This window comes from Nerophis lumbriciformis, linkage group LG18, assembly GCF_033978685.3.
Source record: "Nerophis lumbriciformis linkage group LG18, RoL_Nlum_v2.1, whole genome shotgun sequence".
Lineage (NCBI taxonomy): Eukaryota > Metazoa > Chordata > Actinopteri > Syngnathiformes > Syngnathidae > Nerophis > Nerophis lumbriciformis.
The window spans coordinates 9822174-9843660 of NC_084565.2; the positions used below are offsets into that span (position 1 = coordinate 9822174).

Consider the following 21487-nt stretch of genomic DNA (forward strand, 5'->3'; position numbering starts at 1 on the left):
ACACTTCAGAGCGATATATTTTGGTATTTGACACATACTTACTGTTTGAATAGTGACGTTAGCATGCTTTTTTTTAGCTATATTTTCAGGTGTGCATTTCCTAATCCGAGTTTGGTACTTGACACATGCTAACTGCTGGCATGCTAACGTTTCATGCTATCTTTTTGCAGCTACACACTTCAGAGCGATATATTTTGGTATTTGACACATACTGTTTGAATGGTGACGTTAGCATGCTTTTTTTTTACTATATTTTCAGGTATACATTTCTTAATCAGAGTTTAGTACTTGACACATGCTAACTGCTGGCATGCTAACGTTTCATGCTATCATTTTGCAGCTACACACTTCAGAGCGATATATTTTGGTATTTGACACATACTTACTGTTTGAATGGTGACTTTAGCATGCTTTTTTTTAGCTATATTTTCAGGTGTGCATTTCCTAATCCGAGTTTGGTACTTGACACATGCTAACTGCTGGCATGCTAACGTTTCATGCTATCTTTTTGCAGCTACACACTTCAGAGCGATATATTTTGGTATTTGACACATACTTACTGTTTGAATGGTGACGTTAGCATGCTTTTTTTACTATATTTTCAGGTATACATTTCTTAATCCGAGTTTAGTACTTGACACATGCTAACTGCTGGCATGCTAACGTTTCATGCTATCATTTTGCAGCTACACACTTCAGAGCGATATATTTTGGTATTTGACACATACTTACTGTTTGAATGGTGACGTTAGCATGCTTTTTTTTACTATATTTTCAGGTATACATTTCTTAATCCGAGTTTAGTACTTGACACATGCTAACTGCTGGCATGCTAACGTTTCATGCTATCTTTTTGCAGCTACACACTTCAGAGCGATATATTTTGGTATTTGACACATACTTACTGTTTGAATGGTGACGTTAGCATGCTTTTTTTACTATATTTTCAGGTATACATTTCTTAATCCGAGTTTAGTACTTGACACATGCTAACTGCTGGCATGCTAACGTTTCATGCTATCTTTTTGCAGCTACACACTTCAGAGCGATATATTTTGGTATTTGACACATACTTACTGTTTGAATGGTGACGTTAGCATGCTTTTTTTACTATATTTTCAGGTATACATTTCTTAATCCGAGTTTAGTACTTGACACATGCTAACTGCTGGCATGCTAACGTTTCATGCTATCATTTTGCAGCTACACACTTCAGAGCGATATATTTTGGTGTTTGACACATACTTACTGTTTGAATGGTGACGTTAGCATGCTTTTTTTTAGCTATATTTTCAGGTATACATTTCTTAATCCGAGTTTGGTACTTGACACATGCTAACTGCTGGCATGCTAACGTTTCATGCTATCATTTTGCAGCTACACACTTCAGAGCGATATATTTTGGTATTTGACACATACTTACTGTTTGAATGGTGACGTTAGCATGCTTTTTTTTAGCTATATTTTCAGGTATGCATTTCTTAATCCGAGTTTGGTACTTGACACATGCTAACTGCTGGCATGCTAACGTTTCATGCTATCATTTTGCAGCTACACACTTCAGAGCGATATATTTTGGTATTTGACACATACTGTTTGAATGGTGACGTTAGCATGCTTTTTTTTTTAGCTATATTTTCAGGTATGCATTTCTTAATCCGAGTTTGGTACTTGACACATGCTAACTGCTGGCATGCTAACGTTTCATGCTATCATTTTGCAGCTACACACTTCAGAGCGATATATTTTGGTATTTGACACATACTTACTGTTTGAATAGTGACGTTAGCATGCTTTTTTTTAGCTATATTTTCAGGTGTGCATTTCCTAATCCGAGTTTGGTACTTGACACATGCTAACTGCTGGCATGCTAACGTTTCATGCTATCTTTTTGCAGCTACACACTTCAGAGCGATATATTTTGGTATTTGACACATACTGTTTGAATGGTGACGTTAGCATGCTTTTTTTTTACTATATTTTCAGGTATACATTTCTTAATCAGAGTTTAGTACTTGACACATGCTAACTGCTGGCATGCTAACGTTTCATGCTATCATTTTGCAGCTACACACTTCAGAGCGATATATTTTGGTATTTGACACATACTTACTGTTTGAATGGTGACTTTAGCATGCTTTTTTTTAGCTATATTTTCAGGTGTGCATTTCCTAATCCGAGTTTGGTACTTGACACATGCTAACTGCTGGCATGCTAACGTTTCATGCTATCTTTTTGCAGCTACACACTTCAGAGCGATATATTTTGGTATTTGACACATACTTACTGTTTGAATGGTGACGTTAGCATGCTTTTTTTACTATATTTTCAGGTATACATTTCTTAATCCGAGTTTAGTACTTGACACATGCTAACTGCTGGCATGCTAACGTTTCATGCTATCATTTTGCAGCTACACACTTCAGAGCGATATATTTTGGTATTTGACACATACTTACTGTTTGAATGGTGACGTTAGCATGCTTTTTTTTACTATATTTTCAGGTATACATTTCTTAATCCGAGTTTAGTACTTGACACATGCTAACTGCTGGCATGCTAACGTTTCATGCTATCTTTTTGCAGCTACACACTTCAGAGCGATATATTTTGGTATTTGACACATACTTACTGTTTGAATGGTGACGTTAGCATGCTTTTTTTACTATATTTTCAGGTATACATTTCTTAATCCGAGTTTAGTACTTGACACATGCTAACTGCTGGCATGCTAACGTTTCATGCTATCTTTTTGCAGCTACACACTTCAGAGCGATATATTTTGGTATTTGACACATACTTACTGTTTGAATGGTGACGTTAGCATGCTTTTTTTACTATATTTTCAGGTATACATTTCTTAATCCGAGTTTAGTACTTGACACATGCTAACTGCTGGCATGCTAACGTTTCATGCTATCATTTTGCAGCTACACACTTCAGAGCGATATATTTTGGTGTTTGACACATACTTACTGTTTGAATGGTGACGTTAGCATGCTTTTTTTTAGCTATATTTTCAGGTATACATTTCTTAATCCGAGTTTGGTACTTGACACATGCTAACTGCTGGCATGCTAACGTTTCATGCTATCATTTTGCAGCTACACACTTCAGAGCGATATATTTTGGTATTTGACACATACTTACTGTTTGAATGGTGACGTTAGCATGCTTTTTTTTAGCTATATTTTCAGGTATGCATTTCTTAATCCGAGTTTGGTACTTGACACATGCTAACTGCTGGCATGCTAACGTTTCATGCTATCATTTTGCAGCTACACACTTCAGAGCGATATATTTTGGTATTTGACACATACTGTTTGAATGGTGACGTTAGCATGCTTTTTTTTTTAGCTATATTTTCAGGTATGCATTTCTTAATCCGAGTTTGGTACTTGACACATGCTAACTGCTGGCATGCTAACGTTTCATGCTATCATTTTGCAGCTACACACTTCAGAGCGATATATTTTGGTATTTGACGCATACTTGCTGTTTGAATGGTGACGTTAGCATGCTTTTTTTTAGCTATATTTTCAGGTATGCATTTCTTAATCCGAGTTTGGTACTTGACACATGCTAACTGCTGGCATGCTAACGTTTCATGCTATCATTTTGCAGCTACACACTTCAGAGCGATATATTTTGATATTTGACACATACTTACTGTTTGAATGGTGACGTTAGCATGCTTTTTTTAGCTATATTTTCAGGTATGCATTTCTTAATCCGAGTTTGGTACTTGACACATGCTAACTGCTGGCATGCTAACGTTTCATGCTATCATTTTGCAGCTACACACTTCAGAGCGATATATTTTGGTATTTGACACATACTTACTGTTTGAATGGTGACGTTAGCATGCTTTTTTTAGCTATATTTTCAGGTATACATTTCTGAATCCGAGTTTGGTACTTTGCTGGCATGCTAACGTTTCATGCTACGTGTTGTTGCTCGTTTTACAGGTATTGTAAACTTCAGAATCGTATATTTCAGTACTTAACGCATGCTTACTTATGAAAATGTTACCATGTTAGCTTTTTATGTTATATTTTCTAGTCATATATATTTTGGTACCTGATTTGGTTGCTGACATGCTAGCATTTCGGCTATCTTTTGTATCTCATTTTGCAGCTGCACACCTCAGAGCGATATATTTTGGTATATGACGCATATTTACTGTTTGAATGGTGAAGTTAGCATGCTTTTTTTTTACTATATTTTCAGGTGTACATTTCCTAATCCGAGTTTGGTACTTGACACATGCTAACTGCTGGCATGCTAACGTTTCATGCTATCATTTTGCAGCTACACACTTCAGAGCGATATATTTTGGTATTTGACACATACTTACTGTTTGAATGGTGACGTTAGCATGCTTTTTTTTAGCTATATTTTCAGGTATGCATTTCTTAATCCGAGTTTGGTACTTGACACATGCTAACTGCTCGCATGCTAACGTTTAATGCTATCTTTTATGTCTCATTTTGCAGCTACACACTTCAGAGCGATATATTTTGGTATTTGACACATACTTACTGTTTGAATGGTGAAGTTAGCATGCTTTTTTTTTACTATATTTTCAGGTGTACATTTCCTAATCCGAGTTTGGTACTTGACACATGCTAACTGCTGGCATGCTAACGTTTCATGCTATCATTTTGCAGCTACACACTTCAGAGCTATATATTTTGGTATTTGACACATACTTACTGTTTGAATGGTGACGTTAGCATGCTTTTTTTTAGCTATATTTTCAGGTATGCATTTCTTAATCCGAGTTTGGTACTTGACACATGCTAACTGCTCGCATGCTAACGTTTAATGCTATCTTTTATGTCTCATTTTGCAGCTACACACTTCAGAGCGATATATTTTGGTATTTGACACATACTTACTGTTTGAATGGTGACGTTAGCATGCTTTTTTTTAGCTATATTTTCAGGTGTGCATTTCCTAATCCGAGTTTGGTACTTGACACATGCTAACTGCTGGCATGCTAACGTTTCATGCTATCATTTTGCAGCTACACACTTCAGAGCGATATATTTTGGTATTTGACGCATACTTGCTGTTTGAATGGTGACGTTAGCATGCTTTTTTTTTTGCTATATTTTCAGGTATGCATTTCTTTATCCGAGTTTGGTACTTGACACATGCTAACTGCTGGCATGCTAACGTTTCATGCTATCATTTTGCAGCTACACACTTCAGAGCGATATATTTTGGTATTTGACACATACTTACTGTTTGAATGGTGACGTTAGCATGCTTTTTTTAGCTATATTTTCAGGTATGCATTTCTTAATCCGAGTTTAGTACTTGACACATGCTAACTGCTGGCATGCTAACGTTTCATGCTATCATTTTGCAGCTACACACTTCAGAGCGATATATTTTGGTATTTGACACATACTTACTGTTTGAATGGTGACGTTAGCATGCTTTTTTTTTAGCTATATTTTCAGGTATGCTTGACACATGCTAACTGCTGGCATGCTAAAGTTTCATGCTAGCTTTTGAAGCTCGCTTTGCAGGTATTACACACCTTAGAGTCTTATATTTTAATGCAGCCACGCTTTGAACACCAGCATTGTCTGTAACACGGCAGTAAAACGGCTGATCAAACAAAACAGAAGTCATCGCCATGGACCCGCTAGCTGCGCGAGTTAGCTCTCCAATCAGCTAACTAGACTCAATAACTCCACAGTGGCGTTTTGGTGAATTTACTGAGGAATTTGTGAAACTGAAGCAATACAAAAAGAATGACATTGTAAGTTAATAATACTAACACAGACACTTGTAATCATAAGCATGATTACATTACGTTAGCGTGTACAAATATGCATGAACACACCCCTACAGACATCACAAACGGGACGGTTTAGTAAGAAAGAATTGTTTTAGTTATATTGTAAAACTTGCGATGAATGATGAATCTATGCGAGTAGAAACGCTATGGACGGCTAGAAGACGGAACGGCATTTTTGCTTCCGGTTAAAAGCTCTAAACAGCGGGGCGCAACAGCACCCGCAGTGAGCCAATTCATCCCAAAGGTGGCGCCGTAGCACACAAAAAACACCACACCTTTTCAGTGTCTTTGCTTGCTGTTGTTTTTAAACTGTTTAAATCAGCCGCAGGGTTCAAAGCGTAGGAAAAAATTAGCAGCTTATAGTCTGGAATTTCTGGTATATTGTGGATACATTTATTTATTTTTTTAATGGCTCTAAAGGTACATTTTTTTTCTTCTGTTAGTGTTTGTTTGAGCCTTGTGATTGGCGCAGCAGCGATAGGGGCGGGGCCTCCAGGTGAATAAACCTGCCTCGCTTGAAAGACCTGTGGTTTAGATAAGCTCAACATGGCTTCTATTTGCTCCAATGAACTTGCGTGACGGTCTGAAAGTTTGGCCCCAGCTCCAAATTGTGCCACTTTTAGCGTACGACCCGGCGCGTGGCGACGCGTACCCAGGCGGGCGAGGCAGTGCCCCGTTAACAACATGAATATTAATTATCTGCAAAATGCCATCTGAGGCATATAAAAAGTAATTTACCCGCCCAGCAGCAAGATGTTAGCAGCTCATTTAGTGCACGTGGATGCGGCCACGCTTTGAACGCCACTATTTTCTGGACTGTTGACTCCCACCGCAGCGTGGAGCCCCGGGCGGTGGGGCGACAGCAGGGCGTGGGGGCCCCAACCAGGCAATTGCCACTTAATAAACAGTGGACGTTTTCTATCAGCGCTTGGGCGTGTAAAGTAGATACTGGTGTGTGCGGAACTGGGGGTTGGAAAATAACTCCAGTTGTTGCCTGAATTATTATTATTATATTATCTTTATAATTATTATCTGAACAAGGTAAAGAGAAGTGCTCATTGAACAATATCGTGTTTATTATTGTTTTATTCCTCAAATTAGATTGCACATGTGTAGGGTTGTACGGTATACCGGTACTAGTATAGTATCGCGGTACTAATGAATCAAAAACGGTACCATACTCTGTTTGAAAAGCACTGTTGCGTCAGACCAGTTCTTCCTCCAAGTTACTGGTCAATCCCAAGTTCTTTCGATGACATATATGCTGAGTAAGAAGGACCATCAAGACAGAATTGGAATATTTTCAAGTTTATACCAAAGCTTTAGGAGATCAGCTTAACCAATACATTCATATCGGCTGCTCTAGTTTCAAGGGAAAAAGACTACTTCTTGAATAGGAAAACAGTCACCCCCCCCTGAAAGGAATGCCTCCCCCTTCCCCAATACTGATAAGATAAGGAGGGGGATGCATCTTTCTCACATTCCAATGCCTAAAACACTACACAGACATATGCAGACAAAGACAAACTGGTATACATGGAAAAATACTAGCTGATCCAAACATGACTATGAATAAAGAAATAACTCTTAAACATATCTGCATCCTTCCACAGTACCGGTTCCCCATTTTTATTATTATTATTTTTTTTAACGGGCATGACGGCTCGTTGAAGTCACGTGGTGACATTGCTGCTTTTAGGAGCAGAGGAGCATGTTGGGCAGCGCACACACACAGAGTACTTACAAGCAGACACAGTGTGTAGACAGAAAAGGGAGAACGGACGCATTTTGGTGTAAAAAGTCAAGATAAAGGTGAAGTTATAACACTGAAACACCCTCAGGAAGAGCTGCTTTAACACATGGCTAGCTAGCTAGCGGCTAACGTCCATCCACAGTGTTTTAGCTACTTCTAAATCCCTAATCATTGTCTCCATGACAACAAATAAAGTAAGTTTCTTACAAGTATCATTATCACTGCAGGACGAGGAATAGCTAAACATGCTTCACTACACACCGTAGGAAGATACAATAGCTCACCGCTGTCACAATGTAAACAAATGCCATGGGTGGATCTACACCTGGCATCCACTGTAATGATACCAAGTACAAGAGCGTATTTAGTCGATACTACTATGATTACATCGATATTTTGTCCTTTTATTTAAAATGTATATTATGTTTATAAAGTCAGTAAATATGTCCCTGGACCAATGTATGATCCTGTAACTACTTGGTATCACATCCATACCTAAATGTGTGGTATCATCCAAAACTAATGTCAAGTATCAAAGAAGAGAAGAATAAGTGATTATTACATTTTAACAGAAGTGTAGATAGAACATGTTAAAACAGAAAATAAGCAGATGTTAACAGTAAATGAACAAGTAGATTAATAATCCATTTTCTACAGTTTGTCCCTCATAATGTGTAGAAAATAATAGGTGTATAAATGACACAATATGTTACTGCATACGACTAATTAGGAGTCTTTGTTTGTTTACTTACTACTAAAAGACAAGTTGTCACTATTTTATTTAAGGACTAAATGACAATAATAAACATATGTTTCATGTACACTAACATTTGTTGTTAAAATAAAGCCAATAATGACATTTTTTGTGGTCCCCTTTATTTAGAAAAGTATTGAAAAGTACCAGTACCAAAATATTGGTATGGGGACAACCCTACACGTGTGTACCTAATGTTATGTCTAATGAGCTACGTTAAGGCTGCAGCGATTATCGATTAATTCGATTAGAAAACGCTTTGCTTTATATTCTGTTGCTTTATGAATAGCTAAATTAACTAATTAAAATGTATAAATTCCAGTAGGGGTGACGATCCACATCACGATTCCTATCTTTCTGATTCTAAATTGAGCCATCATTTTTAAATTTGATTTAAAAATATAAGGAATGTTTTTTTTTTTTTTTTGGTTAAATTATTATTTTTCGGCCATATTCACACATACTTGCTGTACGCATGTACATCGGTAGTCAAGACGGGCTTCTATAACCTGTTTTAAAATATTTTTTTTTAAAAAGTTTTTCTTCCCAATAATATATTGCGAGGATCGCGTTCTTTTGATGACATATATGCTGAGTAAGAAGGACCATCAAGACAGAATTGGAATATTTTCAAGTTTATACCAAAGCTTTAGGAGATCAGCTTAACCAATACATTCATATCGGCTGCTCTAGTTTCAAGGGAAAAAGACTACTTCTTGAATAGGAAAACAGTTCTGTTGCTTCATGAATAGTTAAATTAACTAATTAAAATGTATAAATTCCAGTAGGGGTGACGATCCACATCACGATTCCTATCTTTCTGATTCTAAACTGAGCCATCATTTTTAAATTTGATTTAAAAATATAAGGAATGTTTTTTGGTTTTTTTTGGTTAAATTATTATTTTTCGGCCATATTCACACATACTTGCTGTACGCATGTACATCGGTAGTCAAGATGGGCTTCTATAACCTGTTTTAAAAGATTTTTAAAAAAAAAGTTTTTCTTCCCAATAATATATTGCGAGGATCGCGTTGAATCGAGAATCAATTCCAAATCGATTATGAATTGCCACTGAATCAAATTAGAATCGAATCCGGACCTCATGGAGTGCCAGGAACTTTTAAGTACACGGTCAAAGTTTCCGCACGGCCGTTGCAACACAGCGCACATGAGAGGGATTATTTTTATGAACGCACACACTCAATTAGAAAACATGAGTAAAGACAGAAAAAAAATAATTCTTCTAAAATATACATTGAGGCTATAAGGTGTGTTTTTTTCAGCTGATTAATTGAACAAACTACCGTAAACTCCGGACCATAAACCGGTACCCTTTTCTTACACTTTGAACCGTGCGGCTTATAAAACGGTGCGGCAAATTTTTGGATTTTTGGCCGATAACAGCCATATTAAAAATAGTTTAAAAAATAAATAAATGTGTTATTGTTTGTGCTATGGTGCCATCTTATGGACAAGTTCACTTACTGCAGGTGTCTTTCCATTTACGGTGTAGTGCTTTTTTAAATTCCTTTCCCAGTCCATAGCGTTTTTACTTGTATGGATTCTTCATTTATCACTCCAAGCAACGTTTGTACGTTTTACAATATAACTAAAACAATTCACACTTACTGAAGCGTCCCATGTGTGATGGCTGTAGGAGTGTTTTCATGCATATTTGTACCTGCTATCGTGATGTAACAACGCTAGCGTCGTTAGCATGAGCTAATATGCTAACCCGTTTACGAGTGTCTGCGTTAGTATTATTCATTTACAATGGCATTATTTTTGTATTGTTTCAGTTTCGCAAATTCCTCAGTAAATTCACCAAAACGCCACTGTGGAGTTATTGAGTCTAGTTAGCTGATTGGAGAGCTAACTCGCGCAGCTAGCGGGTCCATGGCGATGACTTCTGTTTTGTTTGATCAGCCGTTTTACTGCCGTGTTACAGACAATGCTGGCGTTCAAAGCGTGGCTGCATCCAAATATAAAATATAAGACTCTAAGGTGTGTAATACCTGCAAAGCGAGCTACAAAAGCTAGCATGAAACTTTAGCATGCCAGCAGTTAGCATGTGTCAAGTACCAAACTTGGATTAGAAAATGTATACCTGAAAGTATTTTTTTAAAAGCTTGCTAACGTCACCATTCAAACAGCAAGTATGCGTCAAATACCAAAATATATCGCTCTGAGGTGTGCAGCTGCAAAATGAGATACAAAATAAATGTTAGCATGTCAGCAACCAAATCAGGTACCAAAATATATGACTAGAAAATATAAGATAAAAAGCTAACTTGGTAACGTTTTCATAAGTAAGCATGCGTTAAGTACTGAAATATACGATTCTGAGGTTTACAATATATATATAGTATTATTCATTTACAATGGCATTATTTTTGTATTGTTTCAGTTTCACAAATTACTCAGTAAATTCACCAAAACGTCAAAGTGGAGTTATTGAGTCTGTTTAGCTGATTGGAGAGCTATGTTCCGCAGCTGGTGGCTTCTGTTTTGTTTGTTCAGCCGTTTTACTGCGGTGTTACAGACATCGTTTGGAAACAATTAGGGTATGTAAATAAATAAAAACAATTCTGTGTAAATAACTAATTTCACAACATATATACTGTATCTGCGGCGTATAGTCCGGTGCGGCTAATATATGGAAACAAATGTTTTTCTTCTAAAATTTAGTGGTGTTTATGTAGTTCGGAAAATACGGTAATCGATAGATTAGTCGATTACTAAAACAATTGATAGCTGCAGCTTTAGTCTATGTGGAGTTATTGAGTCTGTTTAGCTGATTGGAGAGCTACGTTCCGCAGCTGGTGGCTTCTGTTTTGTTTGTTCAGCCGTTTTACTGCAGTGTTACAGACATCGTTTGGAAACAATTAAGGTATGTAAATAAATAAAAACAATGCTGTGTAAATAACTCATTTCACAACATATATACTGTATCTGCGGCGTATAGTCCGGTGCGGCTAATATATGGAAACAAATGTTTTTCTTCTAAAATTTAGTGGTATTTATGTAGTTCGGAAAATACGGTAATCGATAGATTAGTCGATTACTAAAATAATTGATAGCTGCAGCTTTAGTCTATGTGACTAGTGCATCAGCTGATTGATTGATTGAAACTTTTATTAGTAGATTGTACAGTACATATTCCGTACAATTGACCACTAAATGGTAACACCCCAATAAGTTTTTCCACTTGTTTAAGTCGGGGTCCACGTTAATCAATTCATGCTGGCTGCCATGTATGGTGAAAAGAAGGTGAAGAAGATCCTTGTGGGATTGAAATACTATCAAATGGGATGTAAGAGCAGATTAGAGGGGAGACCATCTCTGCGCACCTGAGAGTAGCCCGTAAGACAACTGTAATTGCCACTATGGAATGGTTGCTACTAAAGTATGACGGCCCAAATCATGTACAGAGCTCGTCAAATGACCGTATTACATGTGGGGGCTGGAGAGATCCTAGAGATGCAGCTTCCATTTCTTCTGCCTCGCGGAAACGAGACTAATCATAGACATTTATCTCACGGAGAAGCAATGCTGTGCAAACCACCTGGATCCAGCATATGGGCCGGTGGCCTCTCGGGGTGTAACGGGCAGGGCAGGGCCGCCGGGTCGTGGCTAACCGGCAGCTCCCGTCACATCCACAAATCTGCCTTTAATTAGCTTCCGTGCTCACGCCCTCCCCTTGCTGCTCGGAGCCTCCTCAATGCCAGCATGCCAACCCCCCATTTTACACCTGCAATTTGTTTTGGCCATATGAGTTGGGAAATTGTGTTAGATGTACATATAAACGGAATACAATGATTTGCAAATCCTTTTCAACCCATATTCAGTTGAATATGCTACAAAGACAACATATTTGATGTTCAAACTCATAAACTTTATTTTTTTTTTGCAAATAATTAACTTAGAATTTCATGGCTGCAACACGTGACAAAGAAGTTGGGAAAGGGCATGTTCACCACTGTGTTACATCACCTTTTCTTTTAACAACACTCAGTAAACGATTGGGAACTGAGGAAGCTTTGAAAGTGGAATTATTTCCCATTCTTGTTTTATGTAGAGCTTCAGTCGTTCAACAGTCCGGGGTCTCCGCTGTCGTATTTTACGCTTCATAATGCGCCACACATTTTCAATGGGAGACAGGTCTGGACTGCAGGCGGGCCAGGAAAGTACCCGCACTCTTTTTTTTTTTTTTATGAAGCCACGCTGTTGTAACACGTGCTGAATGTGGCTTGGCATTGTCTTACTAAAATAAGCAGGGGCGTCCATGGAAAAGACGGCGCTTAGATGGCAGCATATGTTGTTCCAAAACCTGTATGTACCTTTCAGCATTAATGGTGCCTTCACAGATGTGTAAGTTACCTATGTCTTGGGCACTAATGCACCCCCACACCATCACACATGCTGGCTTTTACACTTTGCGCCTATAACAATCTGGATGGTTCGCTTCCCCTTTGGTCCGGATGACACGATGTCGAATATTTCCCAAAAAAAATTGAAATGTGGACTCGTCAGTCCACAGAACACTTTTCCACTTTGCATGAGTCCATCTTAGATGATCTCAGGCCCAGAAAAGCCGGCGGCGTTTCTGGGTGTTGTTGATAAATGGCTTTCGCCTTGCATAGTAGAGTTTTAACTTGCACTTACAGATGTAGCGACCAACTGTATTTAGTGACAGTGGTTTTCTGAAGTGTTCCTGAGCCCATGTGGTGATATCCTTTAGAGATTGATGTCGGTTTTTGATACAGTGCCGTCTGAGGGATGGAAGGTCACGGTCATTCAATGTTGGTTTCCGGCCATGCCGCTTACGTGGAATGATTTCTCCAGATTCTCTGAACCTTTTGATGATATTATGGACCGTAGATGTTGAAATCCCTAAATTCCTTGCAATTGCACTTTGAGAAACGTTCTTCTTAAACTGTTTTGACTATTTGCTCACGCAGTTGTGGACAAAGTGGTGTACCTCGCCCCATCCTTTCTTGTGAAAGACTTGAGCATTTTTTGGGAAGCTGTTTTTATACTCAATCATGGCACCCACCTGTTCCCAATTAGCCTGCACACCTGTGGGATGTTCCAAATAAGTGTTTGATGAGCATTCCTCAACTTTATCAGTATTTATTGCCAACTTTCCCAACTTCTTTGTCACGTGTTGCTGGCATCAAATTCTAAAATGAATGATTATTTGCAACAACAAAAAAAGGTTTATGAGTTTGAACATCAAATATGTTGTCTTTGTAGCATATTCAACTGAATATGGCTTGAAAAGGATTTGCAAATCATTGTATTCCGTTTATATTTACATCCAACACAATTTCCCAACTCATATGGACGCTCTGATGCGACCCACTCTCAAACACGACGTTCCTTATTAGCATCAGGACCGGTGAAGTCGAAGCCGACGAGCCTCAACGCCGGCAGTCGATACAATTTGCTGATTCTCCGCTGCAAACGACCTTGCAGGCTTTTTTGTCACGCTTGCGGAGGCGCTAAAGAAGTCCAGTAAATGTTTGGCCATTGATCAGTGTTCCCCGCATAATAATAACAGAATCCATCCTCACCTTTCCATGCCGTTGTTCCGTGTTCAATTACTCGTCCCCTTTTTATCGGAACCACTTCATTTCCTTCAGGCCTTTGAATGCCTCACGGGGCTATGGATTGATTGAAAAGACCACCACAATTATTGGTGGACTTGCTCCAGAGACAAATAACATAAAGCAATCCAAGCTATGGAAAATTGGCCTAGCATGTTTGTCATTCTCACATTGACGATAAAAAATTCCTGCCCAAGCATCCACCGGTCTCTCTCTCCCTCTCTCTCTCTCTCTCTCTCTCTTTGTTCCATATCGGAGGCTGTTCTGACTGCTAATTAATCAACTATAAAAAATGTCCTCTCACAAGACTTGATGGAGGACTAGCGGCGCGGGAGAGGTTGAAAAAGTTTTCCAGAGGAAGGAGTAAGGTCGAAGCGTGCTTAATGAGGGAGACAGACATCGGGGTGTGGGGAGGTTGGTGTAAGGAAGCGTCGCGGATTGAGAGCGGCGGCCGTTGACCTTTTTTGTTTACAAACACACCCAAGCGGAGAGGAAAAGGGGGCGGGGCCTGTTGGCGGAAGACTGTAAATCACCCATGATTGATGCTCCCTGCTGCAGAGGACGACAGCTAAAGGCGCGCCGCACTCGGGGTGGTCATCGCTCGCCACCTGCAAAACACAATTAGCCTCTTGCCTGCCACATGGAACACACCAGAATCATGATAATCAGGCCTCAGCAGAGAGATTGCGATACCCGTAAAAAGAGCTGCCGCAGGGGAAAGGGTCACAAGCTACGGCCCCTGCATGCACTAGATCACAAACAACGTAGGTAAAGCAAAATAGTTAGAGATTCTTCTATACCAGGGGTGCTCACACTTTTTCTGCAGGCGAGCTACTTTTCAATTGATCAAGTCGTGGGGATCTACCTCATTCATATATATCATTTATATTTACTTATTTATGAAATATATGTTTTTGTTAACAAGTTAAAGGTGTTTAATGATAATACAAGCATGTTTAACACATATAGTTAATATTGTTAACAAGTTAAAGGTGTTTAAAGATAATGCAAGCATGTTTAACACATATAGTTAATATTGTTAATAAGTTAAAGGTGTTTAATGATAATACAAGCATGTTTAACACATAGTTAATATTGTTAACAAGTTAAAGGTGTTTAAAGATAATGCAAGCATGTTTAACACATATAGTTAATATTGTTAACAAGTTAAAGGTGTTTAAAGATAATGCAAGCATGTTTAACACATATAGTTAATATTGTTAATAAGTTAAAGGTGTTTAATGATAATACAAGCATGTTTAACACATAGTTAATATTGTTAACAAGTTAAAGGTGTTTAAAGATAATGCAAGCATGTTTAACACATATAGTTAATATTGTTAATAAATTAAAGGGGTTTAATGATAATACAAGAATGTTTAACACATATAGTTAATATTGATAACAACTTAAAGGTGGTTAAAGATAATACAAGCATGTTTAACACATATAGTTAATATTGTTAATAAGTTAAAGGTGTTTAAAGATAATGCAAGCATGTTTAACACATATAGTTAATATTGTTAATAAATTAAAGGGGTTTAATGATAATACAAGAATGTTTAACACATATAGTTAATATTGATATCAACTTAAAGGTGGTTAAAGATAATACAAGCATGTTTAACACATATAGTTAATATTGTTAACAAGTTAAAAGATAATACAATCATGTTTAACACATAATTAATATTGTTAACAAGTCAAAGGTGTTTAATGATAATACAAGCATGTTTAACACATATAGTTAATATTGTTAACAAGTTAAAGGTGTTTAAAGATAATACAAGCATGTTTAACACATATAGTTAATATTGTTAATAAGTTAAAGGTGTTTAAAGATAATACAAGCATGTTTAACACATAATTAATATTGTTAATAAGTTAAAAGTGTTTAAAGATAATACAAGCATGTTTAACACATATAGATTCCTTTCTTTCATGAAGACAAGAATATAAGTTGGTGTATTACCTGATTGTGATGACTTGCAGTGATTGGAATCAGACAGTGGTGCGGATAACGTCCACATTTTCGAATGGAGGAGAAGAAAAGTCCTCCTTTCTGTCCAATACCACATGAAAGTGGTTGGTTTTTGGCATCTTATTTGTCCAGCTTCCGTACTCCTTTGTATACACTTTACAAGAAATACATTGTCGGCAAACTCCGTAGCTTGCTAGCTTGTGCACAAGCTCATCTCAGAAGACCCTCGGGTGCCGTGAATGTCAATCAAGTGACGAAAGTGACGTCATAGTGAAAATTTATGATCGCTCATTTTTAGGACTATTTTTTTAATGCCTGGCTGGTGATCGACTGACACACCCTCCATGATCGACCGGTAGCTCGCGATCGACGTAATGAGCACCCCTGTTCTATACAGTACATGAATTGGAGACCAGGAGAAGATTGGTCAGAGGAAGTCAAACAAGCCCTAAGGAAAATGAAAAAGGGGAAGGCCCCCGGAGAGCACCAATTAACAGTAGACATTTTGAACCTCAGGGACGAAGAGATCATTACAATCATTACTGACCTATCTTGCATGTGGATCGAGTCAAAAGTCATTCTCCTATTCAAGAAAGGAGACAAAAGATACAAAGAACTACAGGACCTATCAGCCGACTAGCTCACCCCCACAAGATTTTTGCAGAGCGATCCTTGCCCGCATAGAAAGGCAGCCCAAGGACAACCAAGAGAGCAAGCAGGCTTCAGACCGGGACTTCCTACAGCCGACAATCTGCATGTACTAAGCCAAAAGTCAAATGAATATCAGTTTGACTTGTGGTTCCACTATGGGAAAGCCTTCGACAGACTAGACCACCTGTCCCTTCTGGCTGCCTTAGAAAAGCAAAATATCGACGAGAAGTACTTACAAATCATCAAAGTAATATACACCCAGCCCACAGCAAGAATTCATTTCTATGATATCGTTATTGACTCAATTAAAATCCTGAGAGGAGTTAGACAGTGAGAGCCTGTGTGACTAAAACTGTTCACTGCAGCTCTGGAGGAAGCCATCCATCCATTTTTCTACCGCTTATTCCCTTTGGGGTTGCGGGGGGCGCTGGAGCCTATCTCAGCTACAATCGGGCGGGAGGCGGCGTACACCCTGGACAAGTCGCCACCTCATCGCGGGGCCAACACAGATAGACAGACAACAGCCACACACTAGGGCCAATTTAGTGTTGCCAATCAACCTATCCCCAGGTGCATGTCTTTGGAGGTGGGAGGAAGCCGGAGTACCCGGAGGGAACCCACGCAGTCACGGGGAGAACATGCAAACTCCACACAGAAAGATCCCGAATCCGGGATTGAACCCAAGACTACTCAGGACCTTCGTATTGTGAGGCAGATGCACTAACCCCTCTTCCACCGTGCTGCCCTCTGGAGGAAGCATTCAAGAAAATTGTCTGGAGCAGCAAAGGAATCCGAGTTGTCACCCATCTCATATTTGTCAATGATAGCTTACCTTGTGAGAGATGAGAGTAGAAAGGCACACCTCAACATGAACATGAAGAAAACTAAAGTCATGATGAGCAACAACAACCCAAACTCCCAAATAACTGCACAGGGGAAAGACCTACAAACAGTAGATCACAACGTAGATCTAGGGAAAAAGATCACCTTCAACAAAATTAAATTAAGGAAATTAAGAGAAGAATCCAGATGGGTTTGGTGAAGTTTGGCTCACTCAGCTTCATCTTTCAAAACTCTACTCTCCCTATCTCTCTGAAGAGGCAGGTAATTGACCAGTGTGTCATACCTGTTCTCTCATGTGGTGCCGAAACCTGGACAACCGTCCAACATTTGGACCAAAGACTTAGTGTGAGAGAATTGGTGAAGAAAATAGAAAAATCCAGATTGGTTGGGTGAAGTTTGGCTCAGTCAGCGACATCTTTCAAGACAAAAGTTTCATCATCTCCCTAAATTGACCAGTGTATCATACCTCAGGGAGCCCAGATGTCCTCTATTTAGCGGAATTCCACTATTCTTCTAGCCCAGAAATTCTGGAACGGTACTGGTATGCGGGCTCCTTCTAGTGGTACGCCAAAGAATCACTTAATTTTTTAGGTATAGGTATCAGAGAGTATTATTAACTAAATCTCCGTTATCACAATATGTGTTTTGTAGGAAACTTTGGGTGTACGACCTAAATAGAGCGTACACAAACTAATAAGTCTGTTAGAATACTTATGTTGCCACACAGAAATGACTCCTTCTTTGCCTCTTTTCCCCGAAAATAGAAGACCAAAGCAAATGGGTGATGTTTCAATACAAACAACTGAATGAAGCACTTGAAAGCTTGCCATGCGGACGCACACAATGAAGTTAACGCTAAAGAGGCGGGACAAAAACAACAAAACCTGAAGGTTTCATTCCAGCGGAAAGAAAGGTTTTTTTTACGAGAATCCCAGTGTCTAGTCGGCATTTGCGGTGAACTAACGGAACTCATAGTTCAACTGCTCTCACTGTTGAAGAATGTGGAATTTTGCCGATTGCAGGGTGGTAAATCCATGACCGAAACAGCCCTCCCCAACCTTGTATAAGACTGTTATTGAACTTATCTCCGCAAAATGACAAAGCTTGGTCTCTGTCAGCTTCACGACAAGATATCTGGAGCAGTGATGTCACGTCTTTATCAGTGATTATCGGCCAAGGGTTTCTAGCATCTAATAGAGTAACAAACTTTGGTAAGTTTTCTTGCATTTTTACGGAATTTCTGTGTAGGAAATGCCTTCAAAAGCATCTTAAAAATGATGAAGTCTCTTTAACTTCAGGTTGAACCCCTAAAAAAAGCTGATATTTTTAAATTCCTCTATTTTTTGCTGATACCTGTTCTCTCATGTGGTGCCGAAACCTGGACTACCGTCCAACATTTGGACAAAAGACTTAGTGTGAGAGAATTGGTGAGGAAAATAGAAAAATCCAGATTGGTTGGGTGAAGTTTGGCTCAGTCAGCGACATCTTTCAAGACAAAAGTTTCATCATCTCCCTAAATTGACCAATGTATCATACCTCAGGGAGCCCAGATGTCCTCTATTTAGCGGAATTTCACTATTCTTCTAGCCCAGAAATTCTGGAACTGTACTGGTATGCGGGCTCCTTCTAGTGGTACGCCAAAGAATCACTTAATTTTTGAGGTATAGGTATCAGAGAGTATTATTAACTAAATCTCCGTTATCACAATATGTGTTTTGTAGGAAACTTTGGGTGTACGACATAAATAGAGCGCACACAAACTAATAAGTCTGTTAGAATGCTTATGTTGCCACACAGAAATGACTTCTTCTTTGCCTCTTTTCCCCGAAAATAGAAGACCAAAGCAAATGGGTGATGTTTCAATACAAGCAACTGAATGAAGCACTTGAAAGCTTCATTCAGTTTTGTTGAAACTGAATGAACAACTAAACCTTCATTCCGTTTTGTTGTTTTTGTCCCGCCTCTTTAGCGACTAACGCTAAAGAGGCGGGACAAAAACAACAAAACCTGAAGGTTTCATTCCAGCGGAAAGAAAGGTTTTTTTACGAGAATCCCAGTGTCTAGTCGGCATTTGCGGTAAACTAATGGAACTCATAGTTCAACTGCTCTCACTGTTGAAGAATGTGGAATTTTGCCGATTGCAGGGTGGTAAATCCATGACCGAAACAGCCCTCCCCAACCTTGTATAAGACTGTTATTGAACTTATCTCCGCAAAATGACAAAGCTTGGTCTCTGTCAGCTTCACGACAAGATATCTGGAGCAGTGATGTCACGTCTTTATCAGTGATTATCGGCCAAGGGTTTCTAGCATCTAATAGAGTAACAAACTTTGGTAAGTTTTCTTGCATTTTTACGGAATTTCTGTGTAGGAAATGCCTTCAAAAGCATCTTAAAAATGATGAAGTCTCTTTAACTTCAGGTTGAACCCCTAAAAAAAGCTGATATTTTTAAATTCCTCTATTTTTTGCTGATACCTGTTCTCTCATGTGGGGCCAAAACCTGGACAACCATCGAACGTTTGGAGAAAAGACGTTGGACTATAGAAATAATAATGTGTAACAAAGGAGGACAGGGTGTCAAATGTAGACCTAAGACAGAAATCAGGAGTGCAGGATATTTTGTTGACCATCAAATCAAAGAAATTAAGGTGGGTATGACACCCTAGTTAGGAGGTACGGCAACAGATGGAGACTCAAAACAAGAGAATGGACTCCTACATATCCATCCATCCATCCATCCATCCATCTTCTTCCGCTTATCCGAGGTCGGGTCGCGGGGGCAGCAGCCTAAGCAGGGAAGCCCAGACTTCCCTCTCCCCAGCCACTTCGTCCAGCTCCTCCCGGGGGATCCCGAGGCGTTCCCAGGCCAGCCGGGAGACATAGTCTTCCCAACGTGTCCTGGGTCTTCCCCGTGGCCTCCTACCGGTCGGACGTGCCCTAAACACCTCCCTAGGGAGGCGCTCGGGTGGCATCCCGACCAGATGCCCGAACCACCTCATCTGGCTCCTCTCGATGTGGAGGAGCCGCGGCTTTACTTTGAGCTACCCCCGGATGACAGAGCTTCTCACCCTATCTCTAAGGGAGAGCCCCGCCACCCGGCGGAGGAAACTAATTTCAGCCGCTTGTACCCGTGATCTTGTCCTTTCGGTCATAACCCAAAGCTTGTGACCATAAGTGAGGATGGGAACGTAGATCGACCGGTAAATTGAGAGCTTTGCCTTCCGGCTCAGCTCCTTCTTCACCACAACGGATCGATACAGCGTCCGCATTACTGAAGACGCCGCACCGATCCGCCTGTCGATCTCACGATCCACTCTTCCCTCACTCGTGAACAAGACTCCGAGGTACTTGAACTCCTCCACTTGGGGCAAGATATCCTCCCCAACCCGGAGATGGCACTCCACCCTTTTCCGGGCGAGGACCATGGACTCGGACTTGGAGGTGCTGATTCTCATCCCAGTCGCTTCACACTTGGCTGCGAACCGATCCAGTGAGAGCTGAAGATCCTGGCCAGATGAAGCCATCAGGACCACATCATGTTTAAAAAGCAGAGACCTAATCCTGCAGCCACCAAACCGGATCCCCTCAACGCCTTGACTGCACCTAGAAATTCTGTCCATAAAAGTTATGAACAGAATCGGTGACAAAGGGCAGCCTTGGCGGAGTCCAACCCTCACTGGAAACGTGTCCGACTTACTGCCGGCAATGCTAGATATCAAACCAGAAAAAGAGGAAGACCAAGCAGAAGTTGGAGGGATGAGTAAACAGCACAACGTGGCATTGCTTGGCAGAGAGTAGGTGGCCACCGATCAGTTTCTACGGAGGAGGCAATAGCTGTACCAAGTCTGGACCCGGGATGGACCACTCCTCTGTGCATCAGTTGGTGATGTGTCTACATACGATGGCCTCACTCTGGTCTACACGCTCACATTATTAACCAGATCCACTCGGCATCCTGGAGCGGGGTCCCCACATCTGCGGTCCCTTCCAAAGGTTTCACATTGTTTCCATTGGCTGGCGTTCTTTCTTGCCCTGATGTGGGATCAGATTCCCAAGGATGTCGTTGTGGTTTGTGCAG

At 39.8% G+C, this 21487-nt stretch overlaps 1 protein-coding gene across 4 annotated transcripts in view; it reads left to right on the plus strand.

Moving 5' to 3' along the window:
- The window catches only part of arhgef10la (Rho guanine nucleotide exchange factor (GEF) 10-like a), a 456971-nt gene that overhangs the window by 318371 nt on the left and 117113 nt on the right, over window positions 1-21487 (plus strand). The window lies entirely within an intron of this gene.